At 32.6% G+C, this 14868-nt stretch overlaps 1 protein-coding gene across 8 annotated transcripts in view; it reads left to right on the top strand.

Moving 5' to 3' along the window:
- LOC129755635 (EGFR adapter protein-like) overlaps positions 1 to 14868 on the top strand; it is a 230159-nt gene that overhangs the window by 169764 nt on the left and 45527 nt on the right. The window lies entirely within an intron of this gene.

The following is a 14868-nucleotide window of genomic DNA, read 5'->3' on the forward strand; positions in this document are numbered from 1 at the left end:
AAAAAATAGTAGTAAACTTTATTGATATATTTTGTATGATTTTGTGTTTTAAAACAAGATTTATAAAATAAATCAAGGAGAAATCCATGGAGATTTTTTCCAAGAAAAATTTTTAATTAAAGAAATAAATCACTACAGTTTAGTGGAATTTAGTCCTAAACCACATTAAGCTTAATACATTTCATTCAACGAAACTGTTTTTTTTTGTTTCGATTATAGTCGTTTTACCATCATTATGGCATTCGCGACTTTATCAACGTTGCAGTTGGCGGATCGTTATTGAAAAACTTATCCGGTACAACTGTGTTCGATGTTTACTCTTGGGCTCGAACTCGCGGACATCTGCTCAGGAGACAATATACTTGCCAACTGAGCTATATCACAAGCCCAACGAAACTGTATGATGATCACGGTTTAAAACAAATTGCCAATTGTAAATTTCCTTGCAATTCAATAAATTGAAACTTAAATTTTGATTCAGACTTTAGAATAGGTTTTTCATAAGAATAGTAGGTAAACAAGTTTAAAATTTAACCCAAACTCAAAATTAATTCATCAAATATTAATTTTACACATCTATAAATTAGTAGCCATGCGGCAGGTGTTTACTACTCACAATAATCAACAGAGTTAGCATATAAAATCTAAAACCTAGTACCTAACCATAACTTTATTTCTAATCACATTGATTGTAAAAAAAATCGTTTATGTCACTTCAAATTTTATGCTCATCGGAAATATTCTTCAAGAAATCAATTTCAGCCGCTACTTTATTTTGTATACCTTGTTGTTGTGAATGCTCACCTCCACATTCAATAGGATTTAGAGAAATTACATCAGGCCACGAATTTCACATTTTTTCAAGGTGTAATGAATTTGAGAGCTATATATTTCTTTATTTGGGTGCTTTGAATCCAAATAGGCAATTAGTTTTTTTTCGAAATAACTTTTGAAAAAAGTTTAAATCCTTTAAGAAACTTCTGAACGTTTCTATTTGTTTACTTTTTTCCATTCTGAAAAATAAGGGTGTTTGAAGGTACTTTAAACCACAGTTTTAAACCAAATTGAATTTAAGATATTTTTCAAAACAAAAATCAAAGGAGGGCTTCAACAAATTTCTCAAATAGAATATAATCATTTTTAAGCTTTCTTCAGTAAGGTCAGAAATTCATGTAATGATATCCCTCCATTGAAAACTGTAGAATTTAACTTTTTAAGTTTGAATGAAGTACATATGATAAACATACCAAGTTTAAATCAGTTTTTAGTTTTTTTAAGTGGATTTATGGAGTTCTCTCTCAGCCTCGATCGAGATCGGTTGATTTTTCTTTTCTCGTGTCTAAAGACTAGTGAAAAATTTTGGTGCGGTAGAACGAAAAAGTGCGTGGCCATCAGCCCATCCCCGGGTGAACATCCGAATAGGACTATTCCTATTTGGATGGACCGTAGTAATCTTCATGGACGGTTACATTTCTTGTTTCTTCGAGGGCAGATGGTCAAAGTCTCCCCAAGAACCCATTTACGATTGGCAAGTCAATTGAGAGACATGTTGGGAGAACTGATAGTGGATACTACGATGTTAGAAAACAGTGGTACGTTTTAAAAGTGAGGAACGAAGAGCAAGTCATAAAACTGAAACATCTGAACAATTTAATTGATGGAACTCCAATCGAAATTGGCCATCACCCGAATTTAAACACCAGAAAGTTTGTGGTTACATGCAACGAAGTTGGGGATATGAAAAACGAGGTGCTCCTCGCTGAGCTTCTTACACAGAAGATAACAAATGTTCAGCGAATAACCAAGAAAACAGCAAGCGGAATCGTAGGAACTTCAACATTCATTTTGACTGTGAATCACATGCATCAAATGTTCCGGACAGCATGAAAGCACAACTTGCCATAGTGACCCGTTTAGTTTGAATTGTAAAGGGAATCACAGCCCAGCTGACCGAAATTGCCCGATTTGGAAAAATGAAGCCGCCTCTCTGAAACTCGCAACCGATCGCAACATCTCGCTAACCGAAGCACGAAAACAAATTTCTTCAACCGCCAGCATTTACCACACAAGCTTCGCAAACGTCGCCAAATCGCAATCACAAACATCGGATAGCAAACCGAAACCGAAGTCTTCCACCACCAAACCGAACGACATCGGACAGCAGCATCAACTCAACTTGATCTCCAAACGAGGCCACCAAAAACCGAACTTATCAGCACCGTCCGAACAAGCCAGCACAATCGTGCAGACGGATTCCCACCCAAAGAAAAAAAATGATCTTCTACTGAAAGGCTGCTCATCTGCGATCCAGAAATGGAAGTGCTTTGTGAAAAGAGTAAAAACAAAGATACCCCCATCTTCACTTATGCGAGTCAGTGCAACTCGGCCACTGTCTTGCATGATAAGAAGCTTCCAAACAAACCCAACCCTTTCTCCTTTCCTATTCCCAAAAAACCCAACCTTAGATTTAAGAAATAGATTTAACAAAACTGACCATCGGCCAAAAAAACTTTGTATTAAGTAATGGGCCTAATAAAATTTATGTTAAATTTAAAAAAAAATAAGTGGATTTATTTTTTCTCTAGTTGTCAAGTTTCCCTCAAAAATGATGCATTATGAATTCCATATCACAAAAACTAGAGATAAAAGACATAATCTGACAAAAAAATCGTAACGCTGTCGAAAAATGAAAACGGGATTATTCTTCTAAACAAACTAAATAAGAAAAAATACATCAAACAGTTGCTAATAGTAGTATTATTTATAAATTTATAAAATTTATAAAATTTATAAAATTTATAAAATTTATAAAATTTATAAAATTCATAAAATTTATAAAGTTTATAAAATTTATAAAATTTATAAAATTTATAAAATTTATAAAATTAATAAAATTTATAAAATTTATAAAATTTTGTAAAATTTATGAAATTTATAAAATTTATAAAATTTAGAAAATTTAGAAAATTTATAGAATTCAACAAATTTACAATATTTATAACATTTTTAAAATTTTTGAAATTTTTAAAATTTATTAAATTTTTCAAAATTAAATTCATAAAGATTTATAAAATTTATAAAAATTTGTAAATATCATTTTAAAAAAATTAATCGATAGGTTTTGTATCATTTTGCGTTTTAAAACAAGATTTATAAAATAGATTTTGTCGTGAAGCGTATCAGGTTGTGAAAATATGGGTCAATAAGGGAACTGATAAAAGACGATATCGACGAAACGATATAAACCTTATATAATTTTATAAAGAACCTCCTTCCAGGAGTAACGTAGGAGTGGTAAGGTTTATTGAATATAGTTTTCAAAACTATACGGTTGACATTAAATTTTCAAAGCGAAATTACACATAAATTTGCTACTTGGGTAATATGTAAACTGTTTTATTCCTAAAACTCGTAAAATAAAAATAAAATTTAAAAATGCAAATTTCAAATTTGTTTACCAATAAATTTGCTCGATGCACGTTCAACTATCACAGATGCGACAGTCAATCAACGCCGTTGTCGTCATCTTCCAGGAAAACTTCAAAATCACGATCGGAGCCACGAAAAACTGACCGCAAAACGAGATAACAAATTTGTTTGTTTGCTTTTAAAGTTTTGCAGCTTTTGAAACAGCTGAAAGAGATATCCTTGTACGAAAGTTTGACTCTTCAATCCGGTTTCCTCGAAAGTTTGGGATTTGATTTGAAACATTGTTAGTCAAATTTGTTGAAACGCTGCTTGTTGAAAGTTCTGTTTTTATGAGGATGATTTCATTCAATTCCTGTTATAAATAACGGAAGAAAATTCTTGAGAATTTAACTGCTTTTTATTCAAATACTTTGTGTAAATTTTATAGACATTACAAATCAATAAACAAACGATGATAATCTCGAATATACCTTTACTCCAAAATATTTCCATAAAGTTCTGCTTTATGCATTCGAGGGCAGTGCCTTTTCCCACTCAAATCTACTCAAAATTGATTCATTCCGAAAGAAAGATAAAGTTTGCCGGTGCCAATCTTCGATACTTTCCGAAGAAAAGTGAGGCATAAAGCAGAACGGAACTTTTCAGTTAACGCTCCTCTCCTAAGACAGCGCACAAACGCCCTGATTGAATTGATTTCACTTGGACGTGTCTGGAGAAATTTATCATCAAAATAATTTGCTTTTAAAATACTATTTAGATAATGCATCAAACTATTATGAGAAAATATTTTAAAGGAAGAAATATGTTATTGTAAGGTTTTTTTCTGTACAAATAATAAAAATTGTACAATTTTTCTACGAAAACTGTAGTCTAAATATCGACACACTCTCTCAAATGATCCGGTACAGAAGAACCGCTTCCGATGAGACTGCAAAAGGTGATGATAATTAATAACCTATCAAATCACAAAAGCAGAAGAAGAAGCTCCAGTCTGTGGTAAATTGCTATCGTTAAAACGTGATTCATCACATCTCCATGCAGCATCATCGTCGTCGTCGTCACTCGAAGAAACTCCCAATCAGTGCTGCAAATTTTCAGTGTCAGTGAGAAATTATCAGCTGACTTTATTGCAGTGTATCGGTCAGTTCAATTCCAACTAGATTCATACGAGAATGAACTGAAAGCTCAGTCCTGAAAGCTCTCTGCACACTGATTCACCAATCGGCAACATCGGTGCTTAGTATACATTCAGGCTCTTTGCAGGTTCATGAGGTTATCCAATCTTCATTTTCAGTTTCAAGCGAACATTGCTGAAAGTGAAAAAAGCTTCCTTCTATTATCATTAAGTTTAGTTGAATGGTGACAAAGATTGTTCGACTCGCTAGACATGCGCAAATTTCAGAATTACTGCTGAGATCGCTATTTTTGAAGGATTCTGATAAAAAATACGTCTGTTTCAAATGGTGTGAAGAGGTCGGAAGGTTTAGAAATGAGTGTTCGGGTTGGCGAGACGAACGCTGGCGAGGGAGCGTGTAGACGAATGTGGTGGACAAAATTATGACAAAAAGTTGGCAATAAATTGTCATAATTTTATAATTTTGTTGTCATGTTTTGTCATTGTATTGTAAATAATTTGCTTCATTTTTGTGTTATTTTTCATATTTTTATCACATTTGTCACATTTTTGTCTCATTTGTCGAATTTTTGTCTTATTTTTGTTATGTTTTGTCATTTTATTGTCAATTTTTTATCATATTTATGACATAATTGTTTGACTGATGTCATTTTATTGTCAAATTTTAGTCATATTTGTCAGATTTTTCTCATACTTTTGTCAAAATTTTATCATGTTTCCAACATATTTATCACATTGTGTAATAATTTTGTCATTTTTTGACCTCATTTTATCATATTTTTGTCATTATTAATTACCATAAATTCTTTTTTTTTTATATATACATCCATCCTCTTGTCCCGCTTCAAGTAAACGTATAGTCTCAGCGATTTTAAATTTGCGTTTTCTTTTTGAATCCCAATTCATAATTTGCAAAAATGGCAAAAACATATGCTTACTGAAATTATCAGCAACTTTCGCTGACACTGATTGAATGCTTAAGCTGCAGTCACTGATCAAAAACAGTAAGTGACAGAAATGCCCAAGCGAAAGACGCTTTCGTAGCTTTCGAGTGAAACAAGTTAGTTCGGGTTTACGAGTGAGCTTTCTACTGACTGATAGACACACTCACACAGCTTTTCTGTAGGCACGAGGATGACCGAGCCGATCAGAAGCTTTTATATTTGTTGACTTTTCTATTCCGTTCATTTCAGATGAAGCTTTTTACACTGATAGAAAATCACAGTCAGTATCATTCGTGCTTGGAGATAATTTGCAGCACTGCTCCCAATCCAGGGAAGAGAAACATCCACAGGAAAGGGGGGATGACTGAAAATGTTATAATCCCCCCCGGACGCTCCCGAACGAGTCATCGATACCTACCCTGATGGCATGAATTATGAAGCTGTTGGTTGGGTTTCACTAATTGATTTCGGAAAACGCTCGTTCGCTCGACTTTGGTGATAAAATCGGGTTGAGCCAGCTTTTATCAGATTATCGTTAGCAAGTAAAAAGGCAAAAAACGGACCTAGCCTAGCCGGCAACGCTTTGAGTAGCAATTTTTCTCTCAATTAAAGTAATCCGTTTCCGTTGGATGCACACATTCCCGGAAATACATATGGATGGGGGACGAACTTTCACCAAGTGCATCCTTCCGGAAGGATAATTTTTAAAAGCAGGGTCGGGTGTAAGGGGTGAAGGTTCTTCAAGGCATATTTGGTTATGTTCTTAAGCAAGAAAATTGGAATCCAACTGAGTTGAATGTTTGATAGATGATAGTAAAAAAATATCTGCTTGATTTTGTGATTTGTTTTAAGCTGAATTTTCACAGAGAACGCCAAAATAATCATAAACGTTTTCTGTGTACTTTCTCTCTACGATTCAAATCAACTTAGAGCAGATACTTAGGGGAGAGAAGGGTAACGTGGGCAATGGGGAAATATGGACCACTCCGAATATTTCGGATGTATGTTGAGATAAAAATTTCAGTCCAACTGTCATCATCGTCACTCTGTGTATACATTAAATTTCTATATGTTGCTAACTTGTGTACACATTTAACACATTACATTTAATTTGCTAAAAAAAAACTTACTTACATAGTTAAACAAGCTCCCCCAAATATCATCGATGGTAATCCTAAAGTTCATAACCAAAATTTTCTCATATGCCCATGATCTGATTTTGGTCGTGCTCTTTCACATGGAAAATTAATTTATCATGAATTATAATAAATCACTCAAACGCTACCGATTTGCTGTCAATCATAACTTGTGGGGAATCATGGGCCACATATGTAACTTGGGGTATGTTGGGCCTCATATATTTTGATTTTTATACACATTCATAACTTAAAAACATTTTTCCGGTCTTTATAGCTTTCTTATGCCAAATGAAAGGGTATGAAAATATTCTGTCAATTTGGCTCATTTCGATAGAGATGAACATAAATCCTATAGTATAAGAAATTTTGCCGAAACGACAGCTCATAAAATTAGCATGTTATTTGGTCATTTTAAATTTGGCGGCCCACAGTTTTCCACCATTTTTCAAAATCCAAAAATATGCTTATTTTAAAACAGTCAGAACTAGAGTAAATAAACTTATTGAAAAATTATTAGAAACGCCTGATAAAACGTGAGAAATGTAGAAAACCATAACATTATTCTCTTTCATTTTAGTAAAGAAGGTGGGGAGCAAATAAAATGGCCCCTACTCTCCCTTAATAAAATTATAAAAAATTTAAAACACTTCACAGCATTTGCAAGAACTTTTATGGTTATCGGAAAAGTTTTTTTTATGAATTGATGACAACATCAGGGAGAAAAATGAAACAAAGAAAAAAAGTGGCCCAAGATACCCCACTCTCCCCTACTTTTCATTAAGGGGGGTAGGGTCTAAAACTTTAAAAAAATCCATTTTTTTATTTTTTATTTTCTTATTGTGAAACATTTCAAGAATGTTGTGTCAGATTTTCAAGTCAATTGAAGCAAAACTGTAGAAGTTATAGGCCTTTATCTCCTCCTATCTAATACTGCAAGAAAGCAAGAGCAGAAACTTCAAACGCGTTTTTCTCGAAAGCACATTTTTAAAGTCCGTGGACATCGTCATTTGAAAACTACTTATCCGATTCTTTTCAAATTTGGAACATATTTTCTACATATAAAATACCAGACCCCAACGTTTTTCTTTTTTGATTTTTTTACTTTGGAAAGATTTTAGAGGTGAAAAATGGCGGATTTTTATGTGAAAAATCGTAGTTTTTACTTCAAACAGCCACAAAAATTTCATAAAAATATTTTTAACTTAAACAAAAACGTTGGGGTCCAGAAAAACATCTATTAAAAATATTTTGCTCTGATTTTTTGACTTCAGATGATTCTGTGCTGAGATATAGTGTCCACCGCAAAGCCTGTTTTCTAAAAGGCATCCTCGAAAATGCTCCGTCATCGGCTCATTTTTCAATATTTTTCTACGAAAAAATTACTAAATGTTTTTTTTACAATGCTTTGTATAATGCAAAAATTTGAATACATTTGTTTGAACGATAGCTCTAGAAAAAAATCGTGAAAATGGTGTTTTTTTATACCCATTAGACCCTACCCCCCCCCTTAAAAAAGACTTTAAAGGTGAAAATTAAACATGTTGCATATTCATATCATGATGAAGTAAATAAAAATAATACTACTACCTCAAAAGAGAACTGATTCGAATTGATGACCATAAATTTTTCGTTTTGGATAGTAGACGATAGATTTCATTTCAAATTATTATTTTCAAACTTTTTTTCCCTGAATTTCAGTGGGTTTTATAGGTTATGTCCGACTTTTGGTCTTTTGGTCAAGAATTACAACAGTTTTTGTGTGCTCTTCATCAAATGTTTCGAATTTGTAAAAATTCTTTCTCGAGGAACTAAAATGAAACATAAAAGCATCATGAGTGCACAGATTCATCGCGGTTTTACCAAAGTATGAACACTTCTGAATTCTACGTATTCTATTTCGTGTATCTCAAATGTAGAATTGTGCATACCCGGCACCATGACTTCGTGTTATTAGTTTTTTATTGTTCATCAATCGTCGGTTTCTGGCTAAAAAATTTTGAATTTTTAATCGAAAAAGGGAGGAGAGATTCATACGATTTACGTGCCCGATACAATCACGGAAAAAAAGGTTTTTCCAACAATAATTCATTTATATTCAATCATATATCTGATTGATTCTCGACCAACTATAATTATAAAAATTTTAACAATAAATATAATAGACAAACTGATTGATTTCGTACATTCAACAATATATGTACATATATATAATACATTCAACTATGGTTGTATGATTGATTTTGTGCATTCAACTATAAATATAATAAATTTAACTAAATATACGATTGATACCATACATTCTACAATAATTTTAGTAGATTCAACTTTAAAAATATGATTGATTTGATTGTAAATATGAGAGATTTAATTATAATAACATGACAGTGTTCAAGTATTACACAATCAATCATTAAAATATAGTTTAATTTACTATATTTATAGTTCACTACCAAGAATAAATAATACATTTGTAGTTCAATCTGTCATATTTACGGTTGAATCAATTATACCACTACAGTTGAATATATCATATTTATAGTTAAATTTGAGAGGTCAACCAGAAATGTATATTTGAACCTATTATATTTATAGTTGAATGCCTTAAATGAATCGTACAAATGTAGTTGAATCTATTCAACCATTACAGTTGAATCCATTTTATTCATAGTTTAATGTGTCAAGTGAATCATCAGTTCTTAGTTGAGTCTATTATGTTTATAGTTGGAGGCGAAAATATCAACTTTGATGATTGGTATAACCAGCTGAAAAACTGTTCTGCTAACTAAGTTATATCACAAGCCCACAACCTTCAGCTTTTTCTGATTTGCCGTTTATTAACCATAGGGGAGAATGGGGATACTTGATCCCCTTTTTTTTATTTTAGTCATATCTTTTTGGAAAAATTTAGCAACTCGCCGTCTTTTGCATTTTATCAAATATAGTAGAAATCAATATTCACCACACTTGTTTTCTTCAGATAATGAGAAGGCGACACCATCAGCATCCTGTAGCGGACAAAATGGAAGCACTAATTTGAGAATTTCGTCTAACTTGTGAATTGCGTGTTTTTAGGACTCGACTTGATCAGGGATGCCAGTTATAATAAATGAAATTGTTTATTTCTATTCTTGCACCATAAAAATTTTAGTGAATTAACAAACAAACAAAAAGGAGTTTAAGAAAGTATTTCCATATAATACTTGTAAATATTTCACAAAATATGGATCTCAGCCATTACTTTTAATTACCCTATTTATTTGATGTTTGCATTCGTGCATTACCCGCTCATGATTCACGGCCAATATTTTTGTGAAAGGAAACAAACATTGTTTCGTAAATTATTATGTAAAGAAACTTTGCCTTAAATATGCACAAAACCAGAAACAATGATACCAGAAATCCAGAAAACCAGAAATGTCATAGTAAGACCGGAAAAATAGCCAAGAAACTGCGGAGTTAAGTGAATTAATATATTTCATAAATTTTTTCATTACATAAACATACCTGCAGTCATTTTTGCTCAGTCAAACGAAGTCATATTTTCGATCCAGCGCTCCGATAATCCGTAAGTATTAGCTCTTAAACCAGCCTGTTTTTTCGTACAAATTCACATCTGACGAAATCTTGAACAGAAAATACTGAATTTAATTTTCATTATCTGATTTTATTGCATGCACAAGTTTTTCAGCCGATCCATTATGGCTGCAGACACTAAAGATTCCATCAATGATGAAGCCCGAAAAAACATCGGCATTAAAATCAGCAGTTTCCTCTTCGATTCACCAGGAATACCTGGAATGGATTAAGGAACCGCTTCCGAAGTAAAACTTCTGTGTCATCTGTTGACCGAAGACATCGCAGTTGGTTGGCCAGTTACACAATAATATGAAAAATGGATAAGCGCATATTTTATCGTGAATGTCGTAATCGGCGATGGAATTCTTCTCTCCTTAAGCAAAACCCGTAAGAAATGTTATAAGTTGGGTGAAATTTTAGCTACACCACACTTGCACTAATGAAAAATCAACACCCAAATTCGGTAGCGCTTCCATCGCCTATTCATTTTTTTTTTAGTTATTTATGAAGTCATAATAAATTAGTCATTTATTACGAGTGCTTGACCTAAAACGTTTTTGAGTCTAATAACATTAACTTTTCATTTTCGTAGATGACGGAAAGAATTAAAGAAACATAAGCTATCAAAGAACGAAAGAACATAAGCCGTAAATATCATGAATTTTTCGAAAAAGATACAACGGCTCACCGACAGGACTTGAACCTGCAATCTCCGCTTCAGTACAACGGCGCGTTAGCCAATTCCACCACGGTGAACGTGATGAACGGATCACATGCGGGATATACATTGTGTTTTCGATAGAAGGTCCAGCAGTTGATCGGCAGAGCTCGATTGCTCGGGTTCGCCGGTTTCATCACGTTCACCGTGGTGGAATTGGCTAACGCGCCGTTGTACTGAAGCGGAGATTGCAGGTTCAAGTCCTGTCGGTGAGCCGTTGTATCTTTTTCGAAAAATTCATGATATTTACGGCTTATGTTCTTTCGTTCTTTGATAGCTTATGTTTCTTTAATTCTTTCCGTCATCTACGAAAATGTGATTATTTTCAGGTACAAAGATGTACCAAACGATTTCATAACATCAGTATTGATTAACTTTTCATTCTTTCGTTTTTTAAACTTTGCGCTAGATCGGTTGTCGTATCACAATCACGATGTTTAAAGGTTTGGTTAACGTTTTGAGAATTGTAAGAATTTGCGCTGTTAATAATTTATATTTATTCAAAAAGAACTCATTTAACTTTCCACCTTTTCGATATGCTACGCCACATTTTTTGCGATTCCCAGTTGAAAAATCAGGACACCTGGCATCTCTGATCAAACCTCCGAAAAAAATCACAGTGTAATACTTCCATTTCTGTCGCCAGATAGCGCTATTCGTGTCTCCCGTTTTCTCCTTAAGTGGTGTATATCGGTTTAAGTATATCTGATTTTATGACAGCGTGTAATTTCAAGTTTATATGCACCAAAAGTTGGAACGATACATGAACCCGTAAATGAACCAGAAGCATTTTCGTGGAAGTAAAAAAATTGCGATATTTTTAAAGATAAGGAAAACTTGATCCTTTTTTGAAAGACATTTGATCCTTCATTCCGGGGGCCCTAGTCCTTGGAAAAAATCAAACAAAATTTCAAAAAGAAAATGTCAATTGACTATTTCGTTTACGTTTTTCATCATTTCACAATTCAAAAATGTGAGAAAAAGAAAATTCCAAAACTATGTCTTAACCCTAATGTCATTGCATACTTTGAGGCGCTATTTTTATAATTTAACCTTCCAAAATATCCGTTTTGGGGAAATTCAAGTTATAGTTTGATTTCGTTCTCCTGGCTGTAAATGTTAACCGATATTTATGATATTATAATCATTGTTTAGGTAATTTGTTCTAACTAGTTCAGAAAGTAAAAAGTCCGCAAAATCAATTTTATTTTAAAAATACTCATAACTTCTGACAGGTTTTCTGTATTTAAGTGTTTCATTGATGTTTGTCATCTTTAAGAATCAATCTATCCGACAACGTATAGATATGTTGGGATCCAATGAAAGTTTTGACCGTTATCTCGGATCTTCCGGTAGAAAAAAATCTAACTTTAGAAAACGACATCCAATTTTTGCTTTGCTCAGCTGTATTTCATTTCCCAATAAACTAGGGTTGCCATCCGTCCCGCACAAGCGGGACATGTCCCGCTTTTTTGCAAAATGTCCCACCGTCCCGCTTTTTACTCGAAATGTCCCGCTTTTTTATCAATTAAGTTTTGAAATAAAAAAACAAAAAAAAAATTATTTTGCTTTATCAAAACTGCACATCACACAAATAATATGCTTACTTTTTTATCCTTTATTTCTTTGGAATCTTTTCAAATTTTTCTTTGAATTTTCTATCAATGTCAGATTTCAACCTATCAAACAAGACATTGCATTGGAAGTTGTAAGTTGAGCTGGTTTTTAGTTAAAAATATGTCATTTATTATGCATTTTTTTCTTTTTCAAGCTCCATTTGAGTTTGAAACTAGTGGAAATCAGATGTAAATCAATGTTAAAAAGCATTTTCTTTATTCAAAATAACGTTTATGCCATTCAGTGTAGAAATGTGAACATTTGGAGACTGAAAACAAAATCCAAAAGTGCTACATTTCAGCACTGAATTCAGTATCGAAAAGTACACCCATTTGATCAAAAAAATTTCAGTTGCTGATATGGTCGACCACATGTTGTTATTTGTTAAGATGCGCTTCTTGTTGGTTAATAAATGAATTTTTAAGAGAAATTTTCGAATAACCATAAAATTGTGTATGGAACTCGTGGTAAAACTCGAGTTTTTAGCACTCGACGTAATTATCCGATTCGACAACTCTCGTTGGATAAATTTACGACTTGTGCTGAAAAAATCCACTTTTTGCACCTTGTTGCATACATAACATTTTGCTGCATGGCGAAGCTTATAGCTTTTCAGTATTTAAAAACATATTACCAAAAATATCTCATTTTGAAAAATGCTAGTGGTAGACTACTAAATAATTACACACTGATTTCACACTAAAATGAATTCTGGAGAATGATTTAATTGATTTTTATAATTTTAAAATCTTCTCAATCTTGAAACGAAGCTTATATGTCTTTTACGGTAAAAAAAACTGCTGTTCAATAAATATAATGAAACTCTATTCACAAACCAAAAATTTCAAACCTTAGAACATTCCATAAAAAATCAGTGAATACCTACATTGCACCCATGAATTAAATATGTATAAAAACAAAATTTATTTATTTATTTAAAATGTAAGCTTAATTGCCTAATGAGAGCTTTATCCAAGCATTTGTTTTATCATGACATTCAATGGCAAGTATGGTAAGAACCAAAAAAAAGTATTAAAATTTAAAAAAAAAACCTCTTTAAAAGCTTATAATATTTTCATCATTTGTTTTATTTTTATTTCATTCAACGTTGTTTTAACGTATTTGTGTCATTCGCACTTTTTTAACATCGGAAGGGCATAGAAAGCTTCAACTTTGTTCAATGTTTACGCCTGAACTATGCTCTATTACCAATTAGTTAATTAAGTTAAAAAGCACCGCACTTTAAGAGTAGAAAATAAACATATCTACATATGTGCACATACAAACATTTCATGATTTTTCCAAACAAATTTCTAAAATGTTCCGCTTTTTTGAAAACCATCTGGCAAGCCTACAATAAACCGATTTTCAAAACTCAAATTTTATTTTTTTTGTCGTTTATTTGATCATTATTTTCATAGAACATACTTGGTCTGTCAAAATTTCCAGTTTTTCAATATATTGGAATGATGATAAAGAGGTTTGAGGAGCTTGTGATATAGCTCAGTTGGCAAGTCTGTTGTCTCCTAAGCCGATATCCGTGAGTTCGAGCCCGAGAGTAAACATCGAACACAGTTGTACCGGATAAGTTTTTCAATAACGATCTGCCAACTGCAACGTTGATAAAGTCGCGAATGCCATAAAGATGGTAAAACGACTATAATCGAAACAAAAAAATAAAGAGGTTTGAAATGTGCGCTTCGGGTCATATTGACCCGAACAGCTTTGGAGGGTTAAGAGAAAATCAACATTCTTAGCCCTTTTTGCCAGACAATTATTGTATAAATATCAGTTATTGGATAAATAATCGTAATCTTGTAATCAGCAATGATCGCGATCTATTTAGAAGAGAAAAAAATACCCTTTTGAACTCTAGGGATCAATTGAACCCATAATGAACATTTTAGAAAACTTTATCTGAAAAATGTTAAGAGTTTACCACTGTTTTGTAAAGATGATCTTATAAAGTTCATATTGCACTATGACGATTTATGTATTGGAATATAGATTTATTTTTGTTTTAATTTCTTCATGTAAGAAGTATTTCAAAGTTATAAAAAAGGTCTTCAAGTCGCATTTTGTGAAATTTTTCAAACAAAGTCTAACAACTCAAAAATTATTTTGTTGAAATTTGGCACATTTGGCACATTTTTCTAGAACATGTGATCCTTGTAAGTCATTCCAGTTTCGATATATAGGTAAGGAATCAAGTATCCCCAGAGATCAAGTATCCTCATTCTCCCCTACATATTTGAATGTTTTTTTGTTCCTGAATATTCTGAATATTGAATTAGACTAAATTCGGCACTG

The sequence above is a fragment of the Uranotaenia lowii genome, chromosome 3 (assembly GCF_029784155.1).
Source record: "Uranotaenia lowii strain MFRU-FL chromosome 3, ASM2978415v1, whole genome shotgun sequence".
In the NCBI taxonomy this organism is placed as follows: domain Eukaryota; kingdom Metazoa; phylum Arthropoda; class Insecta; order Diptera; family Culicidae; genus Uranotaenia; species Uranotaenia lowii.